This window comes from Dasypus novemcinctus, chromosome 1, assembly GCF_030445035.2.
Source record: "Dasypus novemcinctus isolate mDasNov1 chromosome 1, mDasNov1.1.hap2, whole genome shotgun sequence".
Classification (NCBI taxonomy): Eukaryota; Metazoa; Chordata; class Mammalia; order Cingulata; family Dasypodidae; genus Dasypus; species Dasypus novemcinctus.
In genome coordinates, this window is record NC_080673.1 from 117341640 (window position 1) to 117365456 (window position 23817).

General features: G+C 36.1%; 1 non-coding gene across 1 annotated transcript; it reads right to left on the bottom strand.

Moving 5' to 3' along the window:
• Positions 1-23245: 23245 nt before the first annotated feature.
• On the bottom strand, positions 23246-23352 carry LOC111758960 (U6 spliceosomal RNA). The gene has a single exon (XR_002793073.1). It is a non-coding gene; the product is annotated as a U6 spliceosomal RNA (small nuclear RNA).
• Positions 23353-23817: the final 465 nt, after the last annotated feature.

Genomic DNA, 23817 nt, shown 5'->3' on the forward strand with positions numbered 1-23817 from the left:
TATTTGAATGTAACATTAAAGAGATAAATAAAGACAAAAAAATAAAATAAAAATAAAACTCCCCAGCTCAAAAGAAGCCCCGAACAACTGCAAACAGAAAGATTTCCCCATTGGTCCCCTGAAGGCTAACAGTTGAGGAGAGAAAGGCAACCAATCAGGATAGAAATAGCTGGTCACTCTCCCCAACATGGGGACGGGGGCGGAGAGAAGAACAACTTTAGTAAAGGCATTTATTAAATGCCTCTCTGCTCAGTGGCGCCCGCACTCACACGTCAGGGGCGTACTGTCTCTTTTTTTCTCATTTCTCAACAAACTCTCTTGTTTGCCTTATTAAACTGGCACATCTCTGAATTCTTTCTTGTGACACAGCCAAGAACCTAGAAACCCAGAGCATTCCAGCAACATAGCCCCCTTAGCAATGGCATTTATGTACTCATGATTTCAGCTACCTATGTATATCCTTTTTTTCTTTAGCACGGACTTCTCTCCAAAGTTCTAGATCAATATTTCCTAGTGACTACTGGTTATCTTTTTTGGATACAGCAGATGCCATGAATTTAACATGTCCCAAAATTAAATTATTATTTATTTGTCCATTCGGTCAATTAAAAAAATATTATCTAAGTCTTGTTTCCAATTCTAAACTTTACATTCTGCTCCTGATCTCCGTGAATTTATGTTCAGTGATCCCCCCCCCTCCAAAAGTCAGAAAGTAGTCCTAAACGCACTCTCTTAATTCCCAACATCGAATCTGTCATCCAGTTCTATTCATGGAACTTCTCTAATCTGACATCTCTAACTTCACTTAACCACTTATTGAATTCAAGTTCTTGAAAGCGCTCTCTTAGATTTCTACAAATGCCTCTTTAAATATTCTACCCACTCTCTCCTATTTTACCATCTTTCAATTTATCCTTTGTCATGCACTAGAGGCATTCTGGGTTAAAATAAATAGTAAGGGCTTTGGAGTAGAACCAGCTCTGCCTCTTAGTTATGTGTTCTGCTGAAAGTAACTTAATTTCTTTAAATTTCAGATTCTTTATCTGCAAAATGAAGATGATAAGACCTACTTTGTCTGGTTCTTATGAAGATTAAATGAATATATAAAACATGCTCAGCCTAGTCTAGCCTTGCATTATACGTTTAGTGGTTTACATTAAATTATAGGTTGGGCATTGTGCTAAATGCTTTGTGTGCATTGCCTCATTTTTCCACATGACAGATCTTTGGTCAGATTTTATTATCGCCATTTTCCAGATGATGGCAAAACTTGTACAGAGTGACATAGCAATTAAAGTGGTGGTGAATTCAAGGCCTGTCAGTGGGCCTCCAAAACATCTGCTCTTACCTTACAACCACAGATATCATGAGAGATAGGGAGGTGAGAACACGATCAAACCACCTCGGTTTCTAGCTGCAGGATGAATTTGGGAAAGTTATTTAAAGTTTTTGGGCCTCAGTGATCTGTCAAGTGAGGATAATGATATACTCAGAATGTTGTAATGAGAAGTAAATAAGAACGAATTGTATAAAGTGAATGGCACATGATGGCATTCAGTAAAGGAGAGCTATTGTCATAATTATTTCAATTAAAAATACAGATGTTTAACTATTCTGCTTAAAAGTCTTTCTGTTATTTTTCCTCTGCCTACTGCATGAAACCTCTACTCTTTAGCATGGCATATAAAACCTCGCCTTGCCTGCCTCCTCCCTTCATCTTCCACCCTAAGCTTTACTATTACAGAACCACTTGCAGTGGCCGAAACGTGTATTGCTTTCATAACTCTGTCTTTGTAAGGCTGCTTTTTTGTCATGGAAAAACTGAACATTATTCTCCTGCTTCCACCACAGCATTCTGTCTTCTGGCTAATTCATTCTTCAGATTTGGTCCAAACCCCCCCCCCCCCCTTTCTTAACAAAGCCTTATTTGGTTAATATCCCATCTCCCCCAGTCATAGTTGGATGTCCTTCCTCCCATGCGTATGTAAATGTGCATAATTCATCTGATCTTATTTCGCAGTTGTTTACTTGTCTTTTTCCTCACTAGCTTTCAGAGGGCAAAGATTGCATTTTTCATTTCAGTATTTCTCGGCTTAGCACAGTGTAGGCCCTCAATAAATGCCTGAGATGTGAGGATTAAATGCGATAGTTGGAGGTATCGAGTCTGGTTCCTGGAAGACGTCAATAAATATTTCCTAATATTTTGTATTTTTTGTGTAATATATTAATCATTATATAATATATTCTATTTTAATATTACATTATTTAAAACATGAGGGTAAATTCTGTGGTTCAGGGTCCTTTTTGTTATCCTTTGTTCCCCTGTACACATTTCAGTGTTTCAGCAACATGTTAAGTCTGCTACAGTTTGTTTTATGTTCTTGTCTATTAGTAAGAGTAATCATAAAGTGGTTCCATAAAATGCTCATTTTCCTCATTGCCGAGACACAGTGAAAATCTCCAGTTATTTGAATTTGTTAAAAAGCACTCTTGGAACAAAATGTAATGTCTTAAGTTGTTAACTGGCTAAAAATACAAGCATTTCAATTAAATCAAACTGAAAAGAAACAGCACGGATTCTGCAAAAAAGACAAAGAAATAAACATGACAATCAACACAAAGAAGGTTGGAAATCCTTTTAGAAAGCTACAGTTTGCTAATCTGACTGTCTTTTCTTTTGACAGTGATTCAGCACTGGGAGCCCCTGCTGTGGAGAGAGTAGAGAAGGGAGAAATGACAGGGACACAATTTAAATGTTTTGACAGCCTCTTCAGAGTGAATCACCGCAGGCTTTCTCACATTTTAACCCTTCCCGTAACAGATTTCTTTCTTCCACCATCCAAATCTAAGAATCAACTCTTTGGAAAGCAGACCATCTCCTGCTTGTCACAGAAAAAATAAAATGGAAAAAATAAAATTTGAAAAAAACTAGGTGAGCAAGAAATGTAATATCATTCCCTGTTAGGTGGCAGTAATTTACCTTGTTTTAATTTTTCTTACTTTACATTTTTCATTAGGTTGCTATCTCAGACATTCATGCAGTGCTAGAGCACTGAGTCTGATTCTCTTGAGGTCCCCATGTGTCAAAATTCAGCAATACATTCTGGCAGGATAAGTAGATTTAATGGGGAAGGAAAAAAGTCTGCTACAATTTTTGTCCCAAAATTGGCTAGTTAGTATTTCATACTTTGTAGATACTTTATCTCACTTCTTTTGTCAAAACAATGCTTATTGGAAGAGGCAAGTCAATTAACAATGCATTTTCTCATTGTTGGAATGAAGTATGTTTATTTTAGGATGGCAGGCTAGTGCTTTCATTCTCTCTTTTATAATTTGGTGCATAACTAGAAATAGGAATTAGAATAGGTAAAAGAAAAGAAAAATGTGGTGTTTGGGACATTGACTTAATATAGCATTCCAGTCTATAAGCAGGATATACATTGTTAGGCTAACTATTATTTGAATGAAATCCAGTAGCAGTAAGCTTTGGGCAACACTAAAAATTTTCAGCATACAATTCATTCCACTGCCCCTGGGGAAAATTCGAGAGCTGTGAAATAATGCCCACGTGCCCTGACCCACTGAAATGAGCTAGGTAAGAGTTAATGATTGAGCAAATAATATGTCTATTTTATAATTTATTAAGCTAGAAAGAATTTTGGTGAATAAACAAGTCCAGCATTAAATCATTTAAAATGAACACTTTCCTTTAAAAATTGTGTTTGATCTTACTGTAAAATAAACTCTTAATTTTTGGAGGTTTGATTTCTTGTACATGGCATTATTTCCCCTTTCTTGTTCATTACTGTTATTTTTTTCCTGTGGCTTTTCATGAGAATTACTAAAACTCTGTAATTTACTTCCACTTGACTTTAGAGTAGTAATGGGAATTAACTCAAAGTGCCAAGAACTTAGAAGAATCAAACAGTCCAAGGTTGCATAGAAAGTACTTGTTGTTTTGCTTGTCAGATTGGTAATTTCTAACAGATGGCTTTGTGGGGTTAATTTGAATTTTTTGCCTTCTTGAAATTATACAACATCCATCAGGTTCTTAGGCCCCTGATTCTAGCAGTTTGTACTTGCCTTTATTTTATTATATTTTATTTTTTGTCTTTATTTTTTTAATGTTACATTAAAAAAATATGAGGTCCCCATATACCCTCCATCCCCCTCACCCCACTCCTCCCATAACAACAACCTCCTCCATCATCATGGGACATTCATTGCGCTTGGTGAATACATCTCTGAGCACTGCTGCACCACATGGTCAATGGTCCACATTATAGTTTACACTCTCTCCCATTCCACCCAGTGGGCCATGGGGGGACATACAATGTCTAGTAACTGTCCCTGCAGTACCACCCAGGACAACGCCAAGTCCTGAAAATGCCCCCACATCGCTCCCGACCCTCCGCAGCTACTGTGGCTACTTTCTCCACATTAGTGCTACATTTACTTCCTGAGTGTGATAGAGTTGGACTCAGATGTGATCTTTGTTCACAAGCCTCTCCTGTTACTTTTACTGGACCTGTGGTTGGCACTGGGGTTTAGTGTATACTCAGGGGACCTGAATCTCTGGACTGCCATGTGACAGCCAGGCCCTGAGCCTCAAAAGACTTGCAACTCCTACCCTCTGGTTTATTGGGCTTTCTCTGACCAGCTAACAGGGAGGTGAAAAAGGTCAACCATCACACCAGGGAGCCAAGAGAGCCTACAACTGCAAGCAGGAGAATTGCATCCATCATCCAAGTGGAATCTAAGCCCCGTCTCGACCTAGAGGTGGAGTGGACATAACCATCGCAGGGTCCACAGGATAGAGGACTAGAGTATGGATTAGAATGGACTTACTGATATTCTATTCTGGAACTATTGTGATTAGTAATGGAAGTAAATGTTCTTGCCTTTAAATTATCTACCATTGTAATGATAGCTCAGCCTTAAGGAGAAATTAGTCTCTTTAATCACTTAACTCATTACTACTGAGAGACTTCCAGAATGGTTCATTATGTAACACTGCTAGGGTCAAACAGTCAAATAATGGAAGAGAACAGCACCAAGTATTTTTAATGGAGATTAATTAGGGGGTAAGCAAGAGGAACTGTGTGACTACCATGTTGTAGAAAGAATTTTACAGGGTAGGAATAATAGAGGCAAAGGTTTTTATTCCTCCACCTTTACAACTTTCATAGTGAAAATTCTTTGGTTTCAGAGCTATCTCTGACAAATTGAACTTGGGCAGGGATATTGGCAATTGGGTTTTAAACCCAACGGTTACACTTCTATCACCTTGATGTTTTTCTTCATCTTGTGCCAGGTGGCAGGGAATATTTACAAAGACCCCTGAAAAACTGCCAAAATTTGCTCACTTATTTATTTATTCCTCCATTTATATGTCCCATCAATCTTTTTTGGACTGCTCATTTTGTGTCAGGTTTTATGTTAGAAACTTTGCCTTCAGCACTGTTTCTAGTTTTGTAAAGACTAGCTATAGGGCAGTGGGGTGAAATGGTCAAGACTGATGATGAAGGAAGAAAAGAAATATTTTCAGGGACTAATATAATATTTGGTGCATGAAAATATCTTCAGTGTAGTCTGTCAGAGACAATATGTAACAGAAATTGCTGAATAATATTTTGGAAATACATGAGGACAGTGGCTATGCCTCATTAGTAATAACTCCAACATTATGACTTCAGTTTTTATATTGATAAAATAAAAACTTTTCATACAATTTAGGATTTTACAGCCTTACTGAGCCAGTCATGCCTTGGGCAGCTATCCATTCAGAAAGTAGAAGGGAGCTCTACTGTGGGAGTAGAAAAGAGAAGCTTATATAAAGAGAATATGGAAATAAATGATGAAATGTTCTGATTGACTGACATCAAGCTTCCATTTTAGATAGGGGGATTTTGCAAAGTGGGGAGCAGATATACATTGATTGGTATGGTATAGGTCTCTTTCTTTTTCTACTGGACTGAAACTAGTTTTATTACCAGGTATTGCTTATCAGTTACCCTGTAGGATTTGTTTTGTTTTCTTGGAAAACCCCTGCCTGTCAATTGCTGTTGTCGTCTGGAAAACCTCAGAAAGGTGTCTTCTCCCAGCAGCGCTCATTCAGGCAGCCATTTTATTTTACTTAGCCATATGTACAACTTATTTTAACACTGTTTCATTGCCAGAGATTGCTTTCCAACAATCATTAGAACTTCATGTTAATCCTCCAAAATAACCTAATATAGTTTTGTAATTATTTCATTAATCTCTAACAAATACTAATTGAGTGCCTATGACATGGCAAAAGCATCCAAAGACGAATGAGACTGGGTTCCTCATGGAAGTGCATCCAAGGTATATTGTAATGTTATAAAAAAGCAGGTTGCTAAAAATAACATAGCACATGATCCCATTTATGGAAAACAAAGCACAAATATATGCATAGGAGAACATATATAGGACCAAGTCGCTAATCATTCTCATCTCTGGATGATAGCATTATTGCCCAAACCACTTCTTTTCTCTGTAAACATACCCTTCCCAAACAAGGGATGGGTATCTGTAGTCATAAATAAAGTCCCTGCCTCTTCCTGACTTCAGTTAATAGGCAAGAAATGGATATCAAAACCAAGAAGAGCCAAAGCATCGCCTGGGTTAAACCAATTCAGATTCTCTCCATGGAAATGTGGAACTGGGATGCAAAAGTACAGATGAGTTGGTACATTTGCTGGAGCCGGGAGGCCTGGCTGTGTTTGGGTCATGTATGTGAGGGGTGGGAGAAGAGAGAGACTATTTCCTGATGTCTTTCCACTTTCAAGACCCAGCTATATGAATCTGACTGTACTTTCTGCCTTTGAGTCCCTGGAGATAACGCATATTTTTATTTTATTAAATTAATCACTCAATACACAAGCTAGTTTGAGTTGAATTCTGGCAATTAAGAAAACCTTCATAGTTTATACTCATTTCCTTTTAGAAAAACTCAGTGCTGCTGCTCTAAGGAAGAGCCTGCTAAGTTTGATGTAGGATATCCACTTAAATGGAACTAGTTCTGACTTCCAAATACAAATGCAGTATTTTGGGGTTTCAACAAATTTTAAGACTATTTCTAAAACAAAATTTTTAGAAAAATTTTAAAGTTTTCACAGGTCCTAGGAAGAGCTCCTAATGAAGCAGTATTTTCTTTGTTGAATTTAACTGAACCAGAAATGACCTTACTTCCCCTGAGAAATGCCAGGAAAATTTTTTCCCACTATAGTTTTCTGCAAAATGTTCTATACATTTCTGAGTCTTCCATTAGTTTCCAGTCAGCATTTTAATCTTTTTTCTGTAATTTTTTTTTACCTCATTTTATAAGATGGTAAATTATTCCTCTTAGATAGTCACAAAAAGCTAATTGAATAAACCTGTTAAGTCATAAGTTTTCAAAGATTTCTTAACAAGATCAATAAATACCATTTAGAATTCCTTTTACTAGTTTAAAAACATTGAAGGGAAATAAAATAATAAAAATACATAATATTCATCTACTGAAAAAAGGTATTTAAATGAACTCCTCCTGTCAAGATAAGTTTGTGTATTCTCAGAGTTCTATTTTTCAAAAAAGAAAATCTCTTTAACTTGGAATGCTCATTAATGTATATTTTTAGCAGTTTTATTGAGATATATTCACATACCGTGCAATCCATCCAAAGCATAAAATCAATGGTTTTTAGTATAGTCACAGTGTTGTGCATTACCAGGATGCTCATCAATATTAAGATTGAAAACAGCTGAAATAATATTGGAAAGTGATATATGAAGCATTTCAGCCTCCTGTACTGTAACTTAATTTGGTATGTACAAGTTTGTTATAATTGGTTTGTTTCTAATGAATGTTGCTGTGAAATTTTCTTAATAACCATAACAAAAGTCCTAAACTCTTAATAAGCAAATGACTGTAAGTTTATTCAAAGGCAAAGTTCTTAAATTACTCTGACTTCCACATATTTTATTTACACTTTCAGCTTCTATAATCACCCTTCTTGGTTTCGTATTAGAGAGGTACTCAGAAATCACCTGTGCTCATCTTTGTTAAGAAAAAAAATAGCAGATGCATTATAGTAATTATGTAACACTTTCTGCTGCAGGCAAAATTCATCTTTCTGGTATTTTATTTCATTTAAAAAATTTTTTATTTTGTTTATTTGTTTCTCGCCCCCCCCCAACCCCAGTTGTCTGCTCTCTGTGTCCATTTGCTGTGTGTTCTTCTATGACCGCTTCTATCCTTATCAGCGGCACGGGAATCTGTGTTTCTTTTTTTTTAAAGATGATTTATTTTATTTATTTCTCTCCCCTTCCCCCCTTCCCCCTCTTCCCTCCCTTGCCCCCTTCCCCCCCCAGTTGTCTGGTCTCTGTGTCCATTTGCTGCATGTTCTTTTTGTCCGCTTCTGTTGTCAGCGGCATGGGAATCTGTGTTTCTTTTTGTTGTGTCATCTTGCTGTGTCAGCTCTCCGTGTGTGCGGCACCATTCCTGGGCAGATTGCACTTTCTTTCGTGCTGGGCGGCTCTCCTTATGGGGCACACTCCTTGCATGTGGGGCTCCCCTACGTGGGGGACACCCCTGCGTGGCAGGGCACTCCTTGCGCGCATCAGCGCTGTGCATGGGCCAGCTCCACAGGAGTCAAGGAGGCCTGGGGTTTGAATTGCAGACCTTCCATGCGGTAGGTGGACGCCCTATCCATTGGGCCAAGTCCGCTTCCCCAGGTATTTTAATTAAGCCAGCTGTATTTTAGTATGCTGGTATATATACTCATTTGATCTTCACAAAAACTGTATTATAGCATATATGATTAAAAAATGACATGGTAAAATGCTATATATTTTGAAGAAACAATCTTTCTCATATGACTAGCTTTAAATTGTAAGTGAATTTCTGTTTTTCAAATTTAAGTTTAGGTAGGAGTGATTATGGATGAATAATTATATATAATTTTTAAACTGGTAATAAAATGTTAATATGTTAGTAAATAAAATATGTTAATACATTAGAATAAAATTTATAGATAGCTTTATTTTGCTAAGTGTAGTAGCCAGTAATATTAATTTCTAGATTTTTGAGTGGCCTGCTTTGGTTTATTTTGGGATTCTTTTAGCTATATTCTTTGATAACTTTTTGTTTAGAAATCTGTTTCTATAGGAGAGTCTTCTCTTTTATATGCAAAGAAATTCATTGACCTAATATTTAACTCTTTCCTTTGGTCCTAGATAATCATGGATCTTTTTGGTTGTAAAGGTAAATAAAGGAGGAGCAAAAGACAGGACGAGAAAGAAGGAAGAGAGGTGAAAAAATAAGTGAGAAAAAATGGGAAAAGAAGATTTTTGAAACAGAAGAAGATATAAGTAAAAAGATGAACTTTGGAGAAAATGAACCACTTAAAAAGACAAGGAAATATATATTAAAATTAAAAAGCATAGAATAAAGCAAATGTTCTGTTACTAATTTTACTTAAATATAATATCATGAACAAAAAGAAGTTAAATTCTACTAGAAGATGTTAATGTCAAAATGTTTATTCAAAGTTCTTACACTTTTGACAAAAGAATAATCTTGAACCACGAAAATATTCTGATATTCTTTTCTCTGTAAACAATTCTCTAAGACAGGAAACTCCAGATGACATCAACTTCATGTTTCAATTACAAACCAAATTAAAATTATTTTAAAATAAAAATGGAATGCATCTTCATTTAGAAGCCAGATGTCTTATTAAATATAATTTCCTCTTTGGCTGCTTTATATGAAGGGAAGATTTAGAATAAGAACAGCTTTTGTGAAATATAATTACAGACCCTTTTGTGGCTTTCATTGTCATGGAGGTTGAAATATGAAAGCAACTGACAAACAAACCTCCAAAATAGTGTTTATTTTTTAAGTCTAAATGAGTTCCTTAAATCTTAAATTAGCTATTCTTTTCTTTTTGTTATTCCAGAACCTCGTATTGTTTAGATTATTTTGGATATATCCATTCAATGTTTCCTACAACCCTTTTAGAAAAGGCCTTTTATTGCCACATGCAACTTTCAGACTTCAAATACTATTTTTGGAAAATTAAAATTTTTAAAATATAATTTTCTTTGAGTTTTAATCGTGTAAAGAGTCTAAATGGAAGCAGTACCATTATGTCTGCAAAAGCATAAGCTACATCTGGTGTTTGGGAGTTAGAGTTCTTTGTTTCTTTTTATGTGTACATTCTGGTGAAAGCATGCCTTCTTTTGTTTATGGATGGTTTTGATTTTGTTCTTTCTCCTCTTAAAAAAGAAAAAAAACAACAAAACAACCCTTAGAGCATATATGTCAGAATGGGAGGTATTTACTATCCTTTATTTGCTACTTATGCCATAAGGAAATTGGAAATTATTATAACCTTGTCTATAAGAGACTTCCTGGTTTTTAAAATGAAGTACCTCAGATGCTTTCTGTCTTGTCCAGTGGATAGAATTCTAGAATCCAGAAGCTGTTTGGTGACCTTGTCATCTTGTCCAGCAATCTACTTTTGTTCTAAGTGTCCAACAGACCATGTCTGGACACTGGCACTGATGAACTCTTGACTTACAAGGTACTTCCTTCCACCTTTGGAAAACTTAGACAATTCTTTGCTACAAGTCTTCCTGAAGCTTCCATTTGTTGATCACAATTCTATTTGATGGTAATATACAGAAACTACCCATTCTATTTCTTACATAATAGCCCTTCAAGTATCTGAGGGATGCTGCTCTGTCCCTTTGAGTTTTTTCTTCCCAGTTTTAACATTCTCAAGTTTAATATTCCCAGTTTATTCTGGTATCTCACGTCCTGGTCAATCAGGGATTCCACTTTGCCTCTGCTAGAAAGCTGGTATGGCCTGAGTTCTGTTGCTCTGTGTTTGTCCTCATCTATATTTTTTCTAGACTTTTTGAAGACATATTCTGCTTCAACTTTTTAAGTGATTATTTTTTCTGCTTAATAAAGAGCTCTTCAATTTCGGTTTTGTTTTATGAAATATTTTAAAATGTAAAAACATACATTGTACCACTATTCACCACCCGATTTAACAAATGTTAACATTTTTTTGCCTTATATGCTTCAAACATTTAAAAAGAAATACGTACTACAGATAAAACCCACCCTGCCCCTCATTCCTTTTCATTTCCTTATGTTTCTCTCCAGAGTTAACCACTATGCTCAGTTCCATATGTATCTCTCCTTTCCATGTTTTTAGTCTTTGTTGCTTTTGTGTGACCCACCAGCACATACACATACACACACACTTTAAATTTAAGTGGTAGCGTACTACATACATACATGCACATATATATGCAACTCACTGTTTTTCAATCAGTGGTAGGTGTTTGAGATCAAAATATGTTGATACATGTAGTTCTAGTTCATTTATTTTAATTATTGTATAGTATTACACTGCTATAATATTCAATCTTTTATAAAAATATATTCTCCAGTAAATGGAATTGAGGTTGCTTTAAATCTCTATGCTCTTACAAACAACTGGGCCTTTTTTGGTACTTTTAAACTTGTGTACATGTGAAAGAGTCCTTGCGGGGGTTTATCTAGAAGTGGCATTTCTAGAACATTTTTTAGATCCTGTCAAATATTTCCCCAAATTGGCTGCACCAGTCTATATCACCCTATCCCCAGCAGTCTATGACAGTTCCTTTTGTTCCATGTTCTTACAATACTTTATATTATCATATTTAAATTTTTTTGCCATTCAGTTAGGCATGAACTAGTATGTCATTTTTAAAAAAAAGATTTATTATTTATTTATTTCTCTCTCCTTCCCCCTCCCCTAGTTGTCTGCTCTCTGTGTCCATTTGCTGTGTGTTCTTCTGTGTCTGCTTGTATTCTTCTCAGCAGAACTTTGAATCTGTCTCTTTCTGTTGCGTCATCTTGCCACGTCAGCTCTCCATGTGTGTGGTGCCATTCCTGGGCAGGCTGCACTTTTTTCGTGCTGGACGGCTCTCCTTACGGGGCACACTCCTTGCACGTGGGGCTGCCCTATGCGGGGTACATAGCATGGCACAGCACTCCTTGTGCGCATCAGCACTGTGCATGGGCCAGCTCACCACATGGGCCAGGAGGCCCTAAGTTTGAGCCTTGGACCTCCCATGTGGAGGTGGATACCCTATCCATTGGGCCAAATCTGCTTCCGTGTCATTTTTGTTTAAATCTCTATTTCCTGATTAGTAATGGCATTGGGTTAATTTTAGTGGTTTTATAGACAATTTGGTTACTCATTTCTATGATATAGCTATTCATATTCTTTTGCCTATTTTTCTTTTGAGTTGTTTTTCTTTTCTTACAGATTTATAGATATTCTTCATGTTTTCTATATACTAATTAATTGCTGGCTATATATTATACATTGAAAATATCTTCTCATAATATGTTTGTTTATGGTATCTTTTTTTTTTTAATATAGAGCTTATTACATTTTAGTGTAGCTAAGTGTTTTAGTCAGTATAAACTAAATCATGCTGTGGTAACAACTCCTATATCTCAGGGCTTATAGCAACAAAAGTTTTTTTTTCTCATTTATGTTCACATGAATGACTGGCACTGTTTTGTATATACTTCACTCCTGGGACCATACCTGAAGAAGCAGCTTCTATCTTGGACATGCTGGTGCTGTGGCAGAGAGAAAAGAGAGACAGCAGATCCACAGGAAGATTTTTGTGTTTCTGTTTGGTAGCAGTATACATAACTTTTCACCCACATTTCATTGGCCAAAGCAAGTGACATGGAGTCAAAGTATATCATCTTCCACAGGTGAACCTGGTAGAGCAGTGCAGTAAATATTTTCACAATGGTGTATAATTTACCACTCATGTTTGCCAATCACTTTTTGTGGTTTGCATTTCTTATGCCATGTTTTAAAAATATTTTCCTAAGCAAATATCATAAAAATATTCTACGGGATCTTTGAAAGATTTGTTTTTTATATTTATGTTATGACCTATCTGGAATTTATTCTTTGATATGGTGTGAGGTGAAGATCTAGGTTTATTTTTTCCTATGGTTAATCAAATACCAACATATGAATGATGGCTATTCCATTCCCTATCTTCTAATTTTTCAAATGTGATATCTGTCATAAATCCAGTTCCCCTACATATGATCTCTTTCTGACATTTCTAATATGTCCTATTGTTCTGCTTATGTTTGCTTAGGCCAATTGCTATATATGTATTTCAGAATTTACTCCCTAGGGTGGTTCAACCTTGGGGTTTTAATTACTCAAGGGAGTTTTTTTTCCCTCTTCTTCTGGAGATTAAAGTAGAGACTATCCATTTGCCTGTGTTGGTGGGTAGTTTTTTTTTTCTCTTGTGGGTTTTCTGTCATGGAAAAAACCTGTTCCAGGATTTGACTTTCTGTGTTACCTCTTCTATAGGAAGGAGACTCTTTAAAAATTGAAAATTTACAATATTCAATGAAGGAAGTTCTATTGGTGGGTTTAGGGGTACCTTGATTTTCACAAAGAGAGATAATTTTTGAAACACAAACCTTCCAAAAGAGTCTAAATTATGTGCCCAATGAACTACTGTTGAAAATTAATTAGGGAAGCAGATGTAGCTCAGTGTTGAGCTCCTGCTTCTCATGTGTGAAGTCCTGGGTTCAATCCCCAGTACCTCCTAAAAAAAAAATTAAAAAGCTGTCTCTTATCAGATCTATTTTGATAGGTGAGCGTAATTCACAAAAACCCACTGACTTGTTATGTTATTAAGTTTAATGTCTCTGCCAATTTTTTCTTTTGTTTCTAATAGGTATCTGAAACTGTAAGGACCTTTCATACTACTGTGCGTGTGTAGGTGTGTGTAGAAGAGAGGGAAGAAGTAGGAATTCAGGAGGAAAAGAGAAAAGAGAGGAGAACTTTTCTTTTGCTCCTGCTGTCTCCCTACAGCGATTTCCCTGCTTATAAGAAATTCTCTCCCTTGCAAGCTTAAAGTGAAAGTGAATGTTATGCTTTATTCAAGTGTCTGATGCTTGTCTAGACTCTAGCCACTGAGAGAAAGATGAAATTACCCACCTTCTCCAACCAAAGATCATCTTCCTTTTTGTACATTTGGGCTGCATCTTAGTCATTCTCTATTTTTGCTTAGCCCCTAAGTTCTGACTTGGGCTTCTGCATGCTTTGATCTAGAACTGGATTTAATCATATAGGAGACATGTGCCTTTCACTTAATCTTTTAAGTGCCTTTCACTTAATCTTTCTCTGTTTCAGTCTCCTCATCTGTGAAATGGGATATATAAGTAATAGGCACATGATGGGGATGCTTTGCCCACATCTCCTTAGATTTCTTTACCATTTTCTTTCTTGCAGCCTCCAGATGAGCTTTCATTCCCAACAAGCCAGCACCTGGTGCCTTTGTTGTTGGACTACCTTTGCCAGAACATTCTTTTCCTGCACTCAAGACCTAGAAGTACCTGTGAATTTACTTCTCCCTCTACCCCTATAGACCTTAACCAATGATTTACAAACATAGAATCTAAAAACTCCAGTACCCTTGCCCTATGATGGGGATAACTTGGGGCATGTTTTATACCAGAGTTCTCTGTAGGACCGAGTTATCTTCCCTGAGTCTCAGTTCACAACTTTGATTGACCTCCTTTACTTTCTGGTCCCACTTGATAACTCCTTTACTGGCTTCTCCCTGAAACGCTTTCTATTAAAATCATTTTCACATATACCCTTGCCTCAGCTGAGTTCTGGGGAACCCAACTTAAAATAATTTATCTGTGCAATGTCTATATAAAGTGCTTTGCACACAGTAAGTCATTACATAGTAGCTGTTAATATTCATGTACTGCTATGCTGGTCTAAGGCAAGGGTGGTTTGGTGAAGGTCCCCTTTTCTTCTCAGCCTCATTTCCCAGAATATATATTCATTATAATTAATTCACTATAGAACTGCTAGTATCAGACTATTGTGTACTGGCTTCCTTGAAGGTTTAGGGATAATTAAAGGGAATTACAATGTGCAAATAAGTCGATTCTGGCCCTACTTTGCTCATTTGTGGTCATTCTTCTCTCTCGATCCTGAGTATGGGCCTGTTCCTTTAAACTATTGTGATATACATTCCCATCCTTTCCAGAAAACCCTTGCCTATAGCCGATAGGATCTCTCTAAAACTTGACTTTGGATATGATTCCTTGCTTTGAATGACTGAGGATGAATAATATAACAAGATTTATGTCTAAATAGCATGTCAGACACTAATTTCATAGCCTTTTACAATATGTGGGGGAAGAAAAAGTAACTTTTATTGGAAAGGATATTTTCGATTTCTAGGACTGCAAGCATTCAAAGGGTTGGGTTAGCCAACTTCTTTTTTTTGTAAGCCAATATCTTAAAGTCCTTTTTAAAAGAGATGAAACAGTTTGCTTTCAGACTAAGACAATAAATGTCAAGTTTCAACCCATATGCTGGGTTGTAAATGTTCAAATAACTGTATTAAGTGAAACTCTGGAATACTTAGTTTGACAAGGAAATGTTATTAAAGCTATGACTAGGAATTATATTTGTTTAACTAGGGGTAGATTATTATGGTTATATCTCTGGCCATAAAAAAAAAAGAACAAAAGTACTGAAAGTCATACCCCAGGGAAAAATGAAGAGACAGAAGGCAGAGATAAACAAAGCATTTCAATTACTTTAAAATAAGACTCTCCTGCCCCCCATTCATTAGTTATAATTAATATAGTACTTTTGGTTTTTAAATAGACTGTTCCACTGACAAAAGATTTCAATATAGAAAAAATCTGAATGCTGACGAGTAATATTTAGCTTAGGTTTTGAAGTATGTGCTATGAAAGGACTGTGTCAAATTTTAAGCTTTTGAGTGTCTGAGAATATTCCTGAATTCCCTATTCACAGCACTGTAAATCTGAGAGACAATGAATCTATAAAATACTAATATTTCTTTCAGATTTAACCTGTCCCTTAAATTTACTAAACTATAAGATTTTTACTGTTTTTAGGTGTAATGTTCAGGGACAAGATTTAACTTAGTGTATCAATTTTCTATTACTGCTATAACATATTGCCACAGACATTGTGGTTTCAAACAACATTCGTTTATTATCTCACGGTTTCTGTGGATTAGCAGTCCAGGCACAATTTAGGTAGGTTATCTCCTCAGGTCATCATAGGGCTGTAAGCAAAGTGTCAGTTGGGCTGCATTTTGTTTGGGAGCTTGGAATCCTCTTTCAAGCTCCTGTGATTGTTGGTAGAATGCAGTTCCTTGCCGCTGTCAGACTGAGGTCCTTGTTTTCTTGCTGGCTATCAGGCAGGGCCTCCCTGAGCCCCTAGAGGCTGCTGAGAGTTCTTTGACACTTGACCCTCTTACAACACGGCAACTTGTATTTTCAAGGCCAGCAGGAGGCTCTCTCCATCTGGTCTGCTAAGACAGAGTGTTATATAAAGTAACATGATTGCGGGTGTGACTTACAAGTGACTATGCCATCACTTTTGCCATGTAACATAACCTAATCAAGGGAGTATTTGCCATATTCTATTGGCTATAAGCAGTCATAGTTTCCTCCACTCTCAGGTGTATTATAGAAGGGTCTGACTCATTGGGGGTCATCTTAAATTGTATCTGCTGCACTCAGTTTACCTAAAAATGAAGTAATTCAAAACAATGGCTTATGTTACATTAAAACTGACTAGGGTTAGGCAATATTTTCATTTCATGTCATAGTATGGATAATGGAGATATAATTAAAGAAATATTTTATTATGGGAACACATTGGTGAAATTGAGTAAAGCATTCTTCAGCTTTTATTAGACTTTGTATACCAAGTCTCTAAAGTAAATAGGAGCTCTGTTACCTTCATGACCATAATGACATTTCTAATGACTTTTGTTAATACTCCTTGGTGAACTCAGAGCTTCAATTAGATAAAGACCAGTAAAGAGGATTTTGAGGACTTATGGGGTTAGAGAATTTTTATGGACTGTCAGATCTGGATATAAGAAAATAAGACTTAAAGAATAAGGGACAAACAACAACCAGTTAGAAGATATAATAAAGAAAATTCCCATTTGTAATAGGGATAAGAGATAAAATCTAGGATTGAAATGAACAAGAAACATATAAATTGTACATGGAAAAAATTAAACTACTGCTAAAGAATACAAAGAAAGCTTAGACAAATGGTGAAGCATACCATGCTCTTGGATAGGAGAGATAATATTATGAAACCGACACTTCTCCCTAAGTTAATCCATAAATTTAATATCCAATAGGATGTTTTTGTTACTATTATAACTAGTCAGTTGACTGTAAAATCTAAATGGATAAAATGGCCAAGGAAGATTAGCCTGGAAAATTCAAGGAGAGAGAGGGAGAGGGGGAAAAGAGAGAGAGAGACAAAGAGAAAGAGAAATATTTAGGAAGGATTTAACATATTAAATAGTGTAATACTACAGTAAATCTATATTAATCACAAATGTGATACTGTTGTAGGAATAGAAAGAATAGAAAGTTGTTAAACAGAGTCTAAGAGACAGATAAGGTAGATACAACCCCAGGTATTGGTTCTTTTGAGGGATAAAGAGACCCACGGGTTCTATGGTCATGGCAGAAGGGGTTCACTGCCATGACAGATGGCCCTTCTTTGGAGCTGGTGTTTCTGCGTGATGGAAATGGACTCAGAGGGGATCTCTTTTCACAAGACTTGCATGCTACTTTATTGGAATTGTAGTTGGTGCTGAGTTTAAGATATATGTAGGGGATTTGAATCTCTGGACTGATAATATGACACCCAGGCCCAGAGCCTCAACAGACTTCAGCTCCTACACTTTGACTTATTGGACTTACTCCACTCAGCTAACATGGAGTTGAAGAAGGTCAACCACCACAACATGGAGCCTAGAGTGTCTACAACTAGAAGCGGGAAGAGTGCATCCAGTACCCATGTAGAATCTAAGCCCTCACTTGACATAGGTGTGCAATGGACACAACCAATCCAATGTCCACAGAGAAAATGTGGAATGGGTGTGGGAACGGTAGCCATGGGGGCTGCTGGGTGTGGGGAACGGGAGGAAGAGATGAGATGTGGAGGCGTTTCCGGGACGTGGAGTTGTCCTGGATAGTGCTTCACGGACAATTACGGGACACTGTAGATCCCCCCAGGGCCCACTGGATGGAACGTGAGAGAGTCTGGGCTATGATGTGGACCATTGACTATGGGGTGCAGTGATGCTCAGAGATGAACTTACCAGGTGTAATGGATGTATCACGATGATGGGAGAGAGTGTTGCTGTGGGGGGAGTGGGGGGTGGGGGCGGTGGGGTTGAATGGGACCTCATATATATTTTTTAATGTAATTAAAAAAAAATAATAATAAATAAATATTTAAAAAAAAAAAAGAAAGTTGTTAAAGAGATTCAAATACATGTGAGGTTTTATTATAAAGGTGGTATTTCAAATCAATGATGAAAGTATACATTATTCAAGAAATTGTTAAAAGACAAGTGGCAGGCATCTTAGGAAAAAAATTGTAAAGAATGACCCCTAGCTTCCTCCAAATAAATTCAGATAGAGCAAAGATATTAACATTAAAATATTAAACCACAAAAGTACCAGAAGGAACTATGGGAGATGGTTTTATAAACTTAGTAATAGAAAGCCCTTTCTATGAAAGCCCTTTCTATGAAAGCCCTTTCTATGAACTCTTAAAATCCGTAAAAATGATAAAATTTAATTTTGTGAAAATAAAAACTCCAGATTTTCAAAACAGCATAAACAAACACATATGACAAAACTGGAAAAATATTTGAAATACATTATGACAAAGGACTACATTTTTAATGTATAAAATATTCAATAAATCAATAAAGAAAAAGACCATGGGCCAATAGTAATTGAGAAAATCTCTTCGAAAAGGAAAAAAAAAATCACTCAAATGTATGAAAACCACTCATAATATAAAAAAGAAAAGCATAAAACCATAATAACATACTATTTTTTCCATTATATTAGATTGGCAAAGTTGAAAAGTTTGATAACACAAAGCGAATAAGATGGAGGAATTCATGCATTTCTGGTGGGAAAGTAAATTGATGTAAATTTTTGGAGGGTAATTTGGCAATAGCTATCTAAGAAAGAAATTCATATATGTTTTGAATCTGCTATATATTTTCTATGTACTGATCCTATAGTATACTCACACAAGTGCAAAATGAATATATGCGGAGATAGGTGTGACAGCATTGTTTATCCAAGAAAAGTGTGGAAGTGACCCAAATGTCCTTTAAGAGGGTATTGGGTAAATGAAATATGGTTTAAAAGACTAGTAAGAGCTAACTTTTTTGAGTGCTTTTTATATGACTCAACAGGCACTTTATATATATATAACCTAATTAAATTCCCACAGCAACTATGTGAGATGGTATATATGATATATATTTTATGAGTAAATTGCAAGGTATAGAATGGTGTGGTATGCTACCATTTTTATGGAAAGAAAAGAATGTATTTGTAAATGTTTATAAATATATGGTTCATCTGAACAAATAAAAAAATTAGTGTTAGTATTTGCATCAGGGGAGGGTAAGTGAGTGTCTTAGGAAACAGGAGGGAGGTAGTTTTTATGTATAGCATTTTGTTTATTTTGAATTTTGTGCTATGTATATAACTACTTATTAAAAAGAAGAAATATAATAACAATAACAAAGGTAGTGAAATCATGGAAATGTTCTTCAGGGGTCTGGTTTATATAGCAGTTTATGTGTATGTGTGCAAATATTCCACTTCAACTTATAAGGACAGTTTATCTTATAAAAATTTAACATGTGGGGAGCGGCTGTGGCTTAATCAGTTGGGCTCCCGTCTACCATATGGGAGGCCCTGGGTTCACATCCCGAGCCTCCTTGTGAAGGCAGGCTGGCCTGCAAGTGCTGTGGAGTGCCACCTGGCCACAAGCACTACAGAGAGCCGACTCAGCAAGGTGACTCAACAAAAAGGGAGACAAGGGAAAACACAGAAGAGCACACAGCGAATGGACACAGAGAGCAGACAGCAAGCAAAAAGCTGCAAGGGGCGGTGGGGTGGGAATTTAACATGCACAATAAACAAGTGAACAAATAAGTTCCAGAAACTGAGAGAAGATATTTACAACACATAGAACCAACAAAGAATTATTATTCAGAGCATATAAACATACAAAATACATCAGAAAGAGACAAACAAACCGAGAGAAAAATGAGCAAAGTTATGAACAGGCAATTCATGAAGTAAATATAGGATGGTGATTTCTTCTGGAACATAGGGAGTAGTAGTAGGATCATTGAGGAATAAAAAAGACACTTAAACTATGTGTATTTTTTTTTCTAAAAGGACAAAAGATTAAAGCAAGTATGGCTAAGTTTTAACACTTATTAAGAATGTGTGATCTCGGACATTGTAAATCCTCACAGGGCCCACTGGATGGAATGGGGGAGAGTATGGGCCATGATGTGGACCATTGACCATGAGGTGCAGAGGTGCCCAGAGATGTACTTACCAAATGCAATGGATGTGTCATGATGATGGGAATGAGTGTTGCTGGGGGGGGGGAGAGGTGGGGTGGGGGGGTGGGGTTGAATGGGACCTCATATATATATTTTTAATGTAATATTATTACAAAGTCAATAAAAAAAAAGAATGTGTGATCTTAAGAAAGCTAATTAAACTTCTGGTGCTTTAGTTTTTTTTCTTTGACATAGGGACAGTAATAATTCTCATCTTAGATATTATGAGGATTAAATTAGCTAATATATATAAAGTTCTTACAACTATGTCTGGCCTATGGTAAGTATTCAATAAATTCTAGCTACCTTTATATTTCTATATATTTAAAATTTTTATAATAAAAGTATAATGTTACTATGAAAGATGATGGAAATATTTTTATAATTTGGATGAATTTTAAAAATGACATTATGTAGATTATTATTGTCCTAGTTCTAGCATATTCAACTCAAAGTAGACCAAATATATCTGTTAATGTTCATTACTCTAGCTGGCATTTTATTTGAAAAATGTCACTAATACATTTGCCTTTGTTTATCAACTGTTGACCAAGGTTTAAATGCTAAAACACAGCATTAGTTTTATTTGTTTTGGAGGATTTGGAGGTAGATTTGGTTTCCATTAGCCTTCCCCAGGGAATGTGACAATTTCTGCTGAGCCTGCTAGATTTTTGTGTCCCTACTTTAATAACTCAAAATGAGACCTTCTTTTCAAGTATGCCTTGTGAAGTTTACTACTCTTTCTATTCATTAACGAAAATACCAGGGAGCTGCAGGAGAGCCTTCCCTGGTGACACAGAGGAACACAGAATGCTCCTTGAATATGCTATTGTGTGTCATTGCTCCTAATCCTTCTGTGTTCTCTGATGTGGTTGATATCTCTGATCTGATTGACAGCTCCTTGGTGCTTTCTAAATCACTAGAGTCTTCATGGTGTATCAGATTGCTCTGACCTTGCTTGAAACTTCTTTGAAAAACACAATGCTTTCGAATTACTTGGAAAATACCTTCTATTTAGGAAAATGCTTGTTATTTTGTACCCTGGTGGCCAGTAAGACAGACTATTTAAAAAAGAAAACAAAAAAAGAAAAAAAAGAGGTAAAGTCCTCTGAACATCATCTTTCTAGCTTTAAGTGAAAAGAAAGCTACACAACTGTATGAGCTATGAAAGCCACAGTTTGAAGCCTAAACTTCCCATTGTGAAATGGAATGTCTCTGGGACACGTGCTTTGTGGCTAAAAGATTCATATGGTTTCTATAACTATGTAATGGAAAAGTAGATCTTTTTGAACCCAAACTGAGGGCAATTGTTGAAGCGTGAGTTTCCCTGTGAACTCAATGCATGTAGCAAAATAAGAATAAGGATATTTTAGCAATTCCAGTGCAGGCTTTGGGATGAATCAGGACATTGCTTGCTAGGTCAAATATTCTCAGACTAAGTGAAAAAGCCTAGGGAGTCCTGGGTGTACTTTATATACTACAAAGAGAGGCACCCATGCATTCATGACCCATAAATGAACACACAAATACACCCCATCTCTTTTATCTGGCATTGCTGAGGACTAAGATTTTCTCCATGCAAATGAAGCTTATTTAATTAGCTTAATAGTTTAATATTTTATATGAGTTTTCATTCTTTAATAAATGTACCAAACACATATAAACTTTTTTTTGATGATTCATCCATTATTAGTAATTATGTTTTCTCTCTGTAATGCTTTTCTTTTCCCCCTCCCCCAAATACTAAAGAAATGCTTGTAACAGAAAAATCAGACAATACAAAGAAGAAAACATCATTTATCAGACTTATCCAGAGATAATCATTGCTAACTCTTTTTATAAATCTTTGCAAGCACATACTCATGCACACATATTCTTAAACAAATAGGAACATATACTGTCTTTTGTGATCCACTCTTTTCTCTTATGATTTATCATGATTACATTTTTTTGAATGTCAGTAGACCTATATCAGAAATGTTATTTTAAATGACTACATAATACTTCATTGTGTGGATATAATATATTTTATTTAAGTAATTCCATATTCTTGGATAGCTAGATTCTGTTCAACATTCTTAGGTTCCAAGTGACAGTGTGACAAATGGATGTGTATGTTGGTGTGTATATGTATATATATTTGTATATGTATTTGTATGTGTATACATGTATCTTTAGGGACATCCTTAATTTTTTTTTCTCCCCGCTCCACTCAACCCTGCTGTTTTTGCTGTCTGTGTCTATTTGTTGTGTGATTTTCTGTGTCTATTTCTCTTTTTATCTTCTCTTCTTGTTTTCTCTTCTAGAATTCACTGGGATTCAATCCTGAGGACCTCTGATGTGGAGAGAGGTTCCCTGTCACTTGTGCCACCTTAGTTCCTGGTTTCTGTTGTGTCTTGCCTTGACTCTCCCCTTTGTCTTTTTCATTGTGTCATCTTGCTGCATGACTCTCTTGTGTGGGCACTGGCTTACAGAGCAGGCATGCTTTTTTTTCTTTTACCATGAGGCCTCAGGGATTGAACCCAGGTCCTCCCATGTTGTAGGTGGGAGCCCAATCCCTTGAGTCACATCCACTTCCCTCAGACTTCTTTTTTTTAATATTTAAAAAAATTTTTAATTTTCTTTTAAATGTTACATTAAAAAAATATGAGGTTCCCATATACCCCCACCCCACCCACGCCACCCCTTCCCCATCAACAAAAATATGGAATGCTTCATGAATTTGCATATCATCCTTGCTCAGGGGCCATGCTAATCTTCTCTGTATCATTCCAATTTTAGTATATGTGCTGCCGAAGCGAGCACATCCCTCAGACTTCTTGATGGACTCTCTTTCTTCTTCCTGATGTTTAAATGTTAAAAGCAAAACAAAAAACTGACAAGGTCAAATGTTGATATGAGTGTGTGGAATCATCTAGACTGCTTGCACATTGCTGATAAGAATGCAAAAATGATACAGCCACTTTAGTAAACCTTTCGCAGTTTCTTATTAAATGAAATATACACTTCCCATATGATCCAGCAATTTCACTCCTAACTATTTACTCAGGAGAAAGGAAAACTTATGTCTATACAAAGACACATATACAAATATTTATAGTGGCTTTATTTATAATTATCCAAAACTAGAAATAACCAAAATGTCGTCAAATGACAAATGGACCAGAAAATGTAGGTACATCCATACAATGGAATCCTACTGAGAAATAATAATAGTAATGAACTACTGATGCATTCAAGAATGAGAATGAGTCTTGAATGCACATGCTA